Here is a 14,242-nt window from a genome sequence, read left to right on the forward strand (position 1 = left end):
AGGAGTTGGGGCTGGCAATTAAAGATTTGGCAGTCATCCACATAGAAGTGGTGATTGAAGCTTTCAGAGTAAATGAATTCAAGGTAAGGAGAAAAGGGTCTTGGTTACCTGTTTACCAGACCTGTGATTTTATTGATATAAGGCTCTCCAGAAGAGGAAACTCCCTTTACCAATACAGATGGGAGCCATGAGGCAATGAGATTTTAAGTACTTGCCCTAGGTTATACTATGGGTACATTTTAAAGGCCAGACTTAAGCTTAGATCTTTCTGATTTGAGGTTGCCTCTTTGTCCACTAAGCTATGTTTCCAAATATTTTTGACCACACACCACAATCAGCAAAAAAATTTTTTGAGCCCATTATGCTTATATTTACTTATTTATAAAATATGTATGTGCTTCTATACTAATAATCATATCATAAAACATAAAAATAGAAATGTTTAAAAAATAAGATAAAGATTTGATACTAGAGATACTAGATAAATATTTGATACTAGAGTCAATAGGGAACTGCTGGAATTTATTGAGTAGGAGAGTGACACAGTAAGACCTATGCTTTAGGAAATCACTTTGTTACCTTTGTTGGAGGTATTGGAGAGGGGAGAGAACTGAAGCAGAGACCAATTAGGCTATTCAGACGTCTAGGTGCGGTAATGCATTTCTGAAGTAGAGGGGTAGATGTGTGAGTGTAGAGAAAAGAATGAGAAAGATAAGGAGAAATAAGATTTGGCAAATGATTGAATATGTGAGTTGAGGTAGAGTGAGGAGTCAAGGTGATTAACCTGAATGAGTGGGAGAAGGATGGTGCCCTCAGTAGTAATAGGGAAGTTTAGAAAAGTGATATGTTTTTCCAGGGAAGATAATGAGGTAGGCAAGCTTTCACAACCATCCTTGCCTATTCATCTTGTTTGATTTACCTTGTCCCACCCAAAATGAACAGGGAAGGTAGGGCTCTTTCTGATCACTGCTCAGGTGTCCAGAGCTCTCCCTGAGGGGGTGCCTGCTATGACCATGGGATGATCTTGGAGGAAGGGGCTGGTTATGCTGGAGGAATGGGGGAGGGAGATTTTCCCAATAGTACTTGGAAAACTGCTTCTGGGAGGTTGGTTTCAGAGGGGATAGTTGGAAGCTTGTACTATGGAAGGAGGGGGCAGAATGGAGAGAATAATGTTTGGAGAGAAGGGTAGATACTGGTGGTGTTGAAGATAAGCCCCATGTTTGACTGTTTTGAGCAGAATCAGTCACAAAGACTTTGGGGTCAGGTCACATCCTCCTCTTTGAAGACTACTTAGGCCATGTTGTACAAACAGAATTTTTACTGCCAACTACATTAAGAGTGTACATCATGTTGCACTCATGAACATTTTAGAAGGTAGAAAGTTGTGAAAAAAATTTTTCTCCTAAACATTTGTTGAAGTTACTTCTGGCCTACATGAAGGAATTGTTTATCACCTTGAAATTTAGGCTACCAGGGAATCTGGTTATCCAGGAGGGTCACACTTGTGAGAAAAAACAAAAAACAAAAAAAATTAGGCAGATTCTTTAGATCTAATGTACTAGATCTTTCCTACACTAGGCAAGAAGTCTAGTCCAAGGAAGTCAATGAGTCAAGGACAGGGTACAGAATCCAAGTCAGTCAAAGGAATAGCACTACATAGGTGGCTCTGAGCCCACTGGTGTTCATTGTCGCCAGAGGGAGGTCAGACGACTGTTGGTAAATCATACTTCTGATTAGACTCAGGGGTGGGGTGTTAACAGATACAGTCTTAACCTTTTCTTCCTCTCTTTTTATCATGATAGTTCTATTAACCAAGGTTTAAATTTCCTGTCCTGCCTTTTAAGCATATAGCCTAAACTTGACCTGGCTTTTCCTCATGGCATTTCATAGCCTGGAAGAAATGTTGATTAACTGTCAATCAAGATCAGTCTATAACTCCTTATTGAGCACCTACTATGGATCCTAGGCCCCATGGTGCAAACACATTATAAGATATTTCTTCAAGGAGCTTAAACTTAAGGGAGATAGCTAGCACAACTATGTGGAGAATTAAATAGCAAAGCAACTTTAACAGATAACAAAAATGAATGACAAGTAGTAAGGTAAGATGAAAAGGACAGATGACCATTTTTCAGGGATATGTTAAGGAGAGATTTTTTTTTTTTACTGTATATGGATTATAAACAACTTCCAAATTTTCTTCCAGCTTTCAAATCTATGATTATACTCTATTCTGCCTTGTCTGACTTCTCTTTATCAGGTTGGGAAATGGGATACTATCAAATCGCCCGAGTTTCAGATTCTTCTCTCTAACTATACTGATACTGAACTATCACTTGGTCTTATTATTTGTATCCAGAGAGTTGTTAGTATAAATGAAGAGCTGGAATGGGCCTCAGAGCTCACCTAGCCAATCCCCTTTATTCTACAGACAAGAAAACTGTGGGATACAAATCCAGGTCCTTTCATTCCAAATCCAGCACTCTATTACACATTGTTGGCCTGAAGATAGACTCTTGCATGATGTTTTATTTAAAAGGCAGTGGTGTTTTTTTTTATCATGACTCAGATTAGAAAAAGCATTAGACCAGAAATTAGGAGAGCTGTGTTCTAGTTCCAGCTCTGCCATATGATCCTGAGTCACATAAAATTTCTCTTGAGCTTGAGTTTTCACATCTATAAAAAGGAGGACAGAATTGGACCAGGTACTAGAAGATTGCTGAAGTTTCTTCCCTATCATTCTATAATTTGCCATCTCAATTTTCATGGCTTCTGAGAGAGAGAGCGAGAGAGCAAGCTGTACCCAGTGTGCACTGTATGTGTTACATTGTCATTTGTTATTGTTACACATTTTCATATGTGTTACATTCCCTTTGAGATGATCTTGGCAATTCGGAGAATACATTTGTAAACTTCACTTAGATCCAGTTCTAAAGGATAGATATTGGTTCATAGCAAATACTTGCAGAGGTAGAATAGATGTCATTTTTTTTTTCTCAGTATATTGATGTAACCCACTTCCACCTAAGCTTGGAGCAGTTTCCTGAGGGATCACAATGTGTGGTGCTGCATACTTGCAGTGAGGGGTAAGGAAGGAGGAGATGAAAAATTGGGTGAGCCTGCTATGCTGAGTACCTTTGGAATTGTGAGCAAAGATCTCCCTAGAGCCACAAGCATATAGAGAAGCTATCCCCCAACATGTCCCTGGATTCCCTGTGCTGGCAACCCTAGAGACTGCCAAGGACATATTTCCCTGGTGAGATCATTCTATCCCTAACTGAGACAAAATTTTTATCTACTAGCAAAGAGCTTATCTACTCAAATAGCCTTTCACCTACTCTAATCTGTATAACTTTCCTGAGTTTCCATTTATTGCTTACTATGATAAAGAGGCTTACTAACCATTTATGATTATCTTTTGTGTACAAAGTGTTTGTTGGGACCAGCCAAGCTGGTGAGTAGAAGCTGACTATTACCCTCTTTTTGAGAGTGATAAAGGAAAGGAGCTTTTATCTTGAACCCCAAAAGTATCATACCCCTAGATTACCAGTATTCAAGGTGTGGTAGATTGGGGATAGTCCACAAAGGCAGAAATCAGTCTCAAAGAAAGAATGGAACAAGTCAAGATCAGATACCTATTCATGCCATACTCAGGACAGCTGTTTTATGTTGGGGGCATCCACATCTATAATATATATGGACCAGGAGAATAAGTCTAAAGTCTGACTATACTTATGCTAATACATTTAATTAATTAGCTCGATTTAGCATTCCAGCTTTGGTTTCTCCATCCTAAATGCTGAGAATCATAAAATTAATCTCGTAACTGTTTTTCAAGACTTAAATTTTTAGAAATTGGTAATGTACAAAGTTGCCCTTTTCATTTTCTATTACATTGTGTGTGTACAGTTCTTTTGGCATATGGCTGTGCCTTGACACTTCCATTAAGATAGCACTTACAGTAAGGTAGTTAAACCTTGAAAATATTCATTAAGAAGTTTCTGATTTGTAAAGCAACTTAGTGTATCTTATTGGTTTTTTTTTCAGAGACCAGCATTCCTTAAATATGTGATGACCTTCATTGTATATACCAGTTGCTCTCCTTGCTGCCTTCTTTAAGCCAGAATGTTTTTTTTTCCCACCATATGCAGCCATTTAAGTGAATTAGAGCATAAGCTAATACAATAACTACCCTATTTGAAATAAGAACTTGAACCTTGGCGAGAGACCAGCTGGATGGCAGGGGAACAGTTGGTGACAGCTGGATATAATCAGGTTCCATTCCAGTCTTACAGTGGTGTTCAAATTTAAGTGAAACAAAGTAAAATAATTTATTGACTTATACAATAAACCTTAAAACTTTGTCATTGAACAGATTTTTAATATTCATTATGTCCTTTTGCTATAATCACTTGTTTTACACAATTTTGTTTTGAGTGCACAAAATTTTGACACATTCTTTAATTCTTCATCATGAAGCTACACTTTTATTACTGGACAGTAAGTCTACCTTTGAGAAATTCCATTTTTTCATGGTTAGTTTTGAGAATAGCCCATGGATTTTTCAATGGGGTTAAAATCAAGCAAGTTTCCAGATAACTAAAACATGTTTATATCCATCTCTTAGATAAATTTCTTAACTTTTTGTTATGTATGGTATGGTGAAGGGCATATTTGGGAATTTCTAATATCGGATATAATTCTGCATCTCGAAATACTGATACACTTATCAGGGCTCATAATTCCCACTAAGGAAAAGACTTACAGGCCCACTGCCAAGAAAAATCCCCAACATGGATTTTTTTGGCGGGGGGGGGGTAGGGGAAAGAGAGTGGATTTTTTACAATTTGATGAAGATGCCCAAATCTCACAGGCTTATCTGGACAACTGACCTTTTTGGCATAGCATTCAATGAAAGAATGAGTATCAGTTAACATTACCTTTTTTCAGTCTTTGTCTTTGTGTTGTTTTGCCTGTGACAAGCATTTTTTTCCTTCGTATCAACAGCTGCTGTTTTATTTTTTTTCTCTTAATCATCTTGCTGGTTTTCCAACTTCAAGAAACTTGACACTCCACTGTAGAGGAACCAATAACAATTTCTTCAGATGCAGGTCCTTCTGAAGGATTTTTCTTGTTTTCTGATGATTCTTTAGGCTATTTTGCAGCAATAGTTTCAGTTTTTCATTTTAAACTGAACTTTACTTTGTACTTGAGACCTTCTCATACCTGAATATATAACACCTATTGTAATATCTCTTAAGAGTCACTGAAGTCTGTTCTGTAAAAAGCTACAGCTCTACAAGATTTAACCACAGAATTAAAAAAACACAAAAGAGAAAAAAAAAGAAAAATGAAACAATATGGCACAAAATCTAACACCCAACTGACAGAAAACTAGTAAGAACAGAGAAATCTGGTTTTATCTGGTCAAGGTCTGAGTCAGTGTCAGTTTGTAGCTTATTCACATATGACCATTACTATCACATAATGAAACTATCAGAATTATTGCTTGTGCCAAGTAATTTGTGCACCACCATAAGTGAGTTCCTAAAATAGGAAAATTAAAAATCTTAGAAAGGAAACTTGAAAATCATCTAGTTCAACCCCCTTCACTTACTTGAAGCCTTAGACAAAGTTAGAATTGATGACTTTCAAAGAAAGGTGCTGCCCAAGCCTTAACACATCTGTTTCAGTATAAGCAATTTGCCAGGATCCTGAGGCGTGTTCTTACTTTCCACTCAGTGGCATTAATAAGCACCCTCTTTCATTCAACAAAAAAACATTTTCAGATTTGGGAAGCCCATTGCTTCTAGGCTGAGCTGTTGGCTGCTGTTTTTATTTATTTTAGGATCCACTGGATGTAGAAACACTGTACCTTGTGTAACCTTCATTCTGCTTTCAACACAGAACAGTTTCTTCCTGTTGTCTTGAAGACCTTCTTTTCCCTGTCCATCTGCAAACTCTTCTTAAGAAGTTGAAGGCATTTGGGATTCTTGGCTAAACATATTAATAAGCCCAGGACCAGTACTATTTAATCTAAACCATTTTCCAGTTCTTTGGACTCTTACCCCCCAACCTGTTCAACAGGTAATGACACAGTTTTCTTTGGTTTACTCTTTAATTGGGCTATGGTTTACAATTCTGGCCAGAACCAACCTGGGCCTGGTCATGCAGCCTGACTTAGATTCCCCACAACTTCCCAGGGGCGATGTAATTAGTTCCTGGAAACCTGCCCAAGGTGGGCTACATAAGTATCTTTTGTTTTTATATCACCTCCCAGAGGGGAGAGAAAACCTATAAAGCAAATAAAAAAAGAGGGCTGGGGTTGGGGAAAAACCATAGTTCAGTAAAACTAACCAACATATCAAAGAATTTTTACTCTATATGCACTGTTCTACCCCTTGAACCCCTTACCTCTGCAAAGACAGGAGGAAGTGCCTTCTCATATCTCTTTTTTAGCTTAGTCATTGTTATTTGGCAACATTCAGTTTTAATTGTTTTTTGTTTGTTTGTTTTTTAGGCAATTGGGGTTAAGTTACTTGCCCAGGGTCACACAGCTAGTAAGTGTCAAGTGTTTGGTCTGAGGCCGAATTTGAACTCAGATCCTTCTGACTTCAGGGCCAGTGCTCTATCCACTGAGCCACCTAGCTGCCCCCTTTGTTATCCAACTTAGAATTTTTTTAAAAAGATATATAAGATAAAAGTCAAGGCAAGTTAAAGAAGAGGAATATAAAAGTGTGTCACAGTGCTTTAAGAATAGTATTAGGAATGCTAAAACTCAGAGGATGAGAAAGAACTTTAAAAAACTAGAAGAGTAAAGAGGAGAATCAAAGATGGAAAAGTACTCGTGCTCTGAGCATTCAGGACAATAATAACAGAGAAGGCAAAGCTGCTCAATTGTTATTTTACTTGTTTTCTCTCCTGAGAATAACTGGTGTCATGAGGTTCAAATGAGATAATGGATGTAAAGCAAATCACAAACTTTTATACACATACCAGTTGTTGTTACTATCCTACACTCATCAGCCTTCACTTCATTCCTTAAGCCTTGTACTGTACTCTTGCTGGGTTCACATCATGTTTATAGAGCAATACAGAGATGTGTTGGTAAATGTTTAACCATAAGGCTCTGTGTATATGTGGGTGGGGGGATGTATGAACACACACTTTTAAATTTAATCTGCATCATTAACACTTTCTTAAGTCTAGACTATCAACTTAACAATAAATCAAGCCCTGATTTGAATCTGGGATTTCTGAGGTATAAATGCTCACACAGAAGATTTAACTATGGGCTCTCAGAGCTGGCTCCAGCACATCCCTGAGAATAACTTTTTATCATGGCTAATGTGGGAGTGGATTCCCAAGATAAGAAAGCGCCTAAATGCCTTAAATGACTTGGGGTTCTAATCTGGCTCATATAAACAACATCCTTGTGTTTTTAAATTCATTTTCTTTTTAATTATGGACAACAAATAAATATTTCTACCTGTACAGAACAGAAAAAGATGATTAGATATGACACCATGAATCTCCATTATGTATAGCATGTTTTTTCTTTTTTAAGCATATATTTGGCTTCCTGACAAGATGACCGCCTCTACGAGAGGCAGTTTACTCAGCTCTCATGTACCTATTCTAGTAAAACTCTGAAGTTATCACCAGACCAAATGATGGTGAAGAAATACAGTGAAAAACTATAGTAAATGACTTCTTATATCCTAGGATTCACAAAAAGTTATCAGGCATGAGGAAAGGAGATATTCCTCCAGCCAAACAAGCTCCAAGTGACCAGTGATTTGACAAGTTTAGGGACAAGGCTTTGTAACTGATGGCAGAAAGAATGGAGGGATTCCCTGGTTCCCTGAGAAAATCATACTTTGGGAATTTTGAAAGACTCGAGGAGTAGCAGTGGGCAGCAAATCAGGGATTGGTGGAATGCCAAACGGCTTAGTGCCACAGTGGTCCCCAGGCCCAGGTGATCTTAGGTCCCTAACATTCTAGCCTGAGATGTCAAGAGAGAGCCTTCAGTACTCTGAACCTCAAAAATCCAAGGGTGCCTAAACTCAGGAGAGGCAGGTCAGGACAAGAACCCCTGGCATCCATGGTAAGATCAAGCAGGGCTGACCATCCCACCCAAAACTTTCATTAAAGAACAGAGCCTGGCTCAGGCACAAAGCTCCAACTCAGGAATTAAAGTTGGAAATATGAGTCAAAGACAACATTCACTAGTATCGAAGGTGACTGCAAACCTAAAAATGTCCAAAAAAAAAAGAGAGAGAGAGACTAACTGCAAGCGGTGACTCAAAGGGAAAAAATGGATTTTCCACAAGGACTACATAAATACATAGAAGAAATGAATTAAGAACTTTTTAAAAAATGAAACAAAAGCTCTGGAGGAAAGAATTGGAAGGAACAAGGATTTCTGATTAAAAGACCAGAGAGGATTAGGAACTTTGAAATACAAACAAGAGTGCAAAAAAACTTACAAAGGTAAATTTATTTGAGCAGTTGTAGAGACCTGTATTATATCTCATAATTGGCATATGTGAGAAGAAGAGTATAAAAATATGGAGGGAGTGTGGGAGAGGATGGCATCAGATGAGCCTCACTCTTGTCTGAAATGGACCAAGCACACATATTTTGATGTAAAGGTACGTCAAACTTAATAGGGAAACAAGTAAGAATGAGTTAGGAGGAGAGGTTGAGGAGGATAATAAGGAGCTAGAAATAACTGCAAACAAAACAAAATTCCTGATTCTGAATGGAGGATTAAAAGGGAGAAAAAAAAACTAGAATATAAAGAGTTGCCTTAGATTACATTTTAAAAACAATTGGGAAATTGGCTGGACAAACTGCAGTTTTGTAATGGAATATTATTGCAGACTGTAATGGAATATTATTGCATTGTAAAAAATTTTGAAAGATAATTTCAGAGAATGCTGGGTAGAATGAATTGATGAAGAATGAGGAGACCAGGAGACCAATTTATATGAGGACAGCGATACTGTAAAGAAAAACAACTTTGATTAAGAACTGTGATCAATGGAATGACCAACCTATGTCTTCAGAGGACCTATGATGAAAGATGTTATCCTTTCCTGTCAGAGATACGATGGACACAGTTGCAGAAGCATGCACTTCTGCACATGGCAACAGTGTGGATTAATTTTCCTTGACCTTTTTATTACAAAGGTGGTTTTTTCCTCTTGTTTTTTACTTGGAAGGAAGGAAGCAATAAGAGAGAGAAAGACAGAGGCAGAGAGAGAGGCATTACAGTTTTTAAAAAATTCACAGAAAAGGGGGCAGCTAGGTGGTGCAGTGGATAGGGCAGCACCAGCCCTGGAGTCAGGAGGACCTGAGTTCAAATGCAGCCTCAGACACGTAACACTCACTAGCTATGTGACTCTGGGCAAGTCACTTAATCCCAATTGCCTCACCCCCCCAAAAAAAAAATTCACAGAAAAGAAAAGAATGAAGTTCAGAAGGAGTAAGTAAATTAATAATGTATTTATTAGGCACTTTGTTGTTCAATTATGTCTAACTCTTTGTGACCCCATGGACCATACTGTCCATGGGTTTTCTCGGCAAAGATACTAGAGTGGTTTGCCATTTCCTTCTCCAGTGGATTAAGGCAAACAGAGTAAGTGACTTGCCCAAGGTCACACAGCTAGTAAGTACTGGAGGCCAAATCTGAACTCTGGTATTCCTGACTCCAGGCCCAGTGAGCCATCTAGCTGCCTACTTGTTAGGCACTTAATGTGCTAAGCTGGGGATACAAATAGAAAAGCAAGACAGTTCTTGCTCAAGTTCTGATGTTGAACTTTCTGATACTGCCAAGGACTTTGGTGGCTGAACTTTCTTTTCTGGGTCTTCAGTAGCTGTGGTTGTAGCAGCTGATGGAGTAGTTGGCCAAGCTGCATCTCCACAAGTCCCTGGATGATGGCTGAGGATACTGGGCTGGATACTCCCAAGTGTCTTGGGATCAGGGTCTTGGGCTGTCTCCATCAGGCCCTAAGCGGGAGGTGATGGTCAAGGTGGTGACACATACTACCTCCTGCCTCTCCCTGATGTCCCCATGCTTCAGCTAAACTAGTTTGCCCTGACTGTGGCAGTTGGTTGATAATAGGAGTTGCTGCCCAAGATGGTGGCCATGAGGGCTAGGCTGGAAGCAGGACTGGTGCTGGGTGGGGGTGGAGTGGTAGGGGATGGAGGGTGTTGCCACTTTCAGGGTTCCTCTGCTTATTTGCCTGTTTGAATGGCAGTTGGTCAGCAGTTGTTGCTGGTAGTGATAAGGAAGGTGGGACCCCTCTCCACAATAACCTATGCCCTCAATAAAGACTGTAGGAGCTGGGCTGGAAACCCGTTTACTGGTTTGTGGGGCACTGCTATTCTCAAGTCTCTTAAGCTCAGGGTCCTGGGCTGTCTCCGTTAAGGTCTGAGGGGAGATGGCAGTCATGGTGATGGTGGTGGTAGTGGTTTGACTTGCCTAGTTCATGTCGCTTCCACCCTCAGGGTGCCTTACTTAGGAAGGATAGATAGTAGGACAGTTTTGACAGTAGAATTTATTATACACATTAAAAAAGTAGTATGAAATGGAAAGTCATGATTTCACATAGAATCCTTTTCATTCTTTTGTATATGGAAATGTTCTTTTTTGATGTTTAAACTCAGAATTTTAAAAAATCAATTTAATTGATTAGTTTCGACACTTCCCTGCTTGTCTGTGTGCCCTTCTAAACTTTCTTTCTGTCTCTATTTTTATTAAATTTCATTGATTCTCTTTTCTTTCTTTTCTTCTTTTATTTATATCATCCATAACTCCCTCACTTCTCCTATAACTTTACATCGCTGGTCATTTATCAAGACATCAGCTCTTATCAAGTCCTCCCAGTGGCCTGAGCTGTAGGCTAAATGACTGGCATGTGAGGAAACCTTGACATATGGTTCAGATAGTATCTTGATCTATACTGATTCCTGAGAAGTGGTCATGAGCCTGGCCTAACGAGGGAAGGGGAAGAGGACAAGCATTTATTAGGTACCCACTATGTGCCAGGAACTGTGCTAAGTGCTTTACAAATGTTTCATTTGATCCTTACAACGACCCTGTGAGATAGGTGCTATTACATTTCCCACTTTTTACAGTTGGGGAAACTGAGGCAGACATATTAAATGACTTGCCTAGGGTACATAGCTAGTAAGTGATGATGCCCTGGTGATGATAGAAAGGGATACCTGTAGCTCACAGACTTCCTTGGCCATGGTTTCTCTTCCTACCTCTCTACTGGCTTCTGTCCCATTTACTAGAGTTCTTACTGACTTCTTTGGTGTGAACCCTCTCTGTTTTTCCTTGCTACCTTTTTATGCAGCTCTAGACTGGATGGAGATTATTTCTAGTGTTTTTTTTTTGTTTTGTTTTTTTACAATTCCCAGGGCCCCGTTAGAATATTTGGGAGTGAAAGAATTGTATGGGAGACCTGGCCTTCTATGATCTTTCATATTGCCATTTTGATGGGAAGACCTGGGATACATGGCTTGAATTGTCCAACAGGCAACTAGTAGTGTGGGAGTCTGTGCTCAACATGGATTATACCTCAGCAGAGGGCTTAGATACAAGGATTTGAGAGTGATCTTGATAGAAATAATAAATGTCAGAGGCAGGATTTGAACTCAGGTTTCTTTTGACTTCAAATACAGGCCACATTGATTTTTGAAAGACAAAATTGTGCCTAAATAATTTATTGAACTTACATGAAATGGTGTAAATAGGGATGTATCTAAAGGGGAAACAGTAGATATAATCTATTTAGACTTTCAAAAATGTTGGGCAAGGTTTCAGACCAAAAGCTATTGAAAAACAAAAACCGCTGTCACTCACAGGGCACCCACCAGCTTAGTTCAAGGGCTCATCAGCTCTTGCCTAGCTTTTTAATTGGTCTCCTTGCAGTAAGTCCCTTCCCTTTTTCCTAAACCATAGGTCTGACCATGTCAGTCCCATGCTCAATAAAAACCAATGACTCCCTATTATACCTAGGATCATATTCAAACTCTTCTCTTTGCTACTGAAAGTCTTCTGAAACCTAGCTCAAACTCACCTTTCCAGCCACATTAAAGCATTACTCTCCTCCACCATCTCTTTGGTCCAGTCAAACTGGCTCTCCTAGCTATTCTTCATATGTAGTATTACATCTCCTAATTATGTGCTCTTGAACAGACTGTCCCCCACACCTGGAATGCACTCCCTCCTCACCTCTACCTTTTGGAATTCTTAATTCCCTTCATAGTCTAACTAACTCTGGGGGAGAGCTAGGTGGCACAGTAGATAGAGTACTGGCCCTAGAGTCTGGAGGACCTGAGTTCAAATTTGGTCTCAGACCAAACACTTGACACTTACTACCTGTGTGACCCTGGGCAAGTCACTTAACCTCAATTGCCTTGCCAAAAAAACCCCAAAAAACAATAAAAAAAAAACTAACTCTAACATCATCTCCTAAATGAGGACTTCCCTGATTTCCTCCAACAGTTCCTGCCTCCCCGCTCAAATTACCTTGTACAAATTTTACATGTACCTTGGTATATGTTTATTTTGTATGTAACATTTATGTGTAATTGTTATCTTTTTTGCTGATAGATGTAAGCTCCATGAGGGGTCAAGGATTATAGAGAGAACTGTTTATTGTAGATAGCAAACTACCTTAAAGTCAGGAAACAGAATAGGAAGAGAAGAATAGAACCTGGTTGAAGAAGTGTTCTTCTGGGGTGTAAGGGGTATTCAGGGAGCACGAGCTGAGCTCTTTTCAGGGCTGCTCATTCACCTGTCCATCTTTGGTGTACAACACCTGTCACCCAACTCTCACGTGGCTCCAAGAATTTGTAGCATGTGTAGTGGCCACACCTGGGTAAACTGTCTCAGCACATGGGCTAAACCAGGTTGAGGGTAACTGACAGGCCTCAAACCTGTTGATGAGTTAGGGGGATGTCTACCCTAAGCATGTGAAGCCTCCTCCTCACCTCCTCAAAGAATGGGCAGATGAAAGCAATTTGTTCCATGAAGGTGGCTGAAGCAGGTGCTGTGGAGCACTTAGAGCTTATGGTCAGACATTGAAGATGCCAAGGTCATCCAATGAATCCCAGGCCACTGCCAGCCATTTTGACTTTTTTTTTTTGCCTTGCCAATCGACTTCAATGACTCTGGAAGAGAGAGTTAGGCTGATGACTTTGTGCAACTCTGCCTCACTTATATCCAATTCACAGCAAATCAAGACATCATTGGTCCTCTTGGAAAATGAAGGACGAACAATAACAACCATCCCTTCCCTTCAACCTAGTCCAATGCCTAGCAAATTGAATAAAAAAATGTTGGTGCTTAAAAAAAAAAGTTTGTTGTTGAATTGCTAAAGTACAGTAACTGCCACAGGGCAGGAAGGGCTGGGCCTGGAGTAAAGATCTGAATTCAAACACTTAGACACTTTCCAGCTGTGTGACCCAGGGCAAGTCATTTAACCTCTGTCAGCTTTAGTTTCCTCATCTGTAAAATGGAGATAGTAGCATCTATCTTGAAGGAATGTTGAGAAGATCAAATGAGATAATATTAGCACAGTGCCTGGCACATAGAAGTCTCTATATAAATGTTTAATCCCACCCCTCCCCACCTCTAACCATTTATTTGGAGTATCCAGATCAGGTTTGTCTCATTCTTCTCCAGGCTTCACTTAGGATTCCTCTACCATCTCACTGCCCTCCATTAGAATGTAATCTCCTTGGGGACAGGAACTCTCTTTCTACTTGTATTTATACTCACAGTTCTTAGTACAGAGTAATCACATAAAAAGCATTTAATAAATGACTTGGTGACTGACTAAAAATATAGAAGAGGTGGGAAACAAATGAATTTCAAAAAGATTTGGTTAAATTTTCCACTGGTAAAGTATAGAGGTATCAAAGGAGCAGTCCACAGGCTTCATTGCTGCTACAGTACTTTCCAAGTGCCTCACAAACCAGATTAAAATGCAATTGGAAAATATTTAACAAAATAAATGAAAATATAATATAACATAGATAATGTTAATATGTGGTTTTCTAAATCGTAATTGGTATAGCAGACCAAAGACCTAATCTAGAAGAATCACCAAGTCCCAGCTAGTATACGATGGCCATAGGGGCAGCTAGGTGGCACAGTAGATAAAGTGCTGGGCCTTGAGTCAGGAAGACTTGGGTTCAAATATGGCTTTAGATACTAGAT

Source organism: Vombatus ursinus, unplaced genomic scaffold (assembly GCF_900497805.2).
Source record: "Vombatus ursinus unplaced genomic scaffold, bare-nosed wombat genome assembly UNPS02008996.1, whole genome shotgun sequence".
Lineage (NCBI taxonomy): Eukaryota > Metazoa > Chordata > Mammalia > Diprotodontia > Vombatidae > Vombatus > Vombatus ursinus.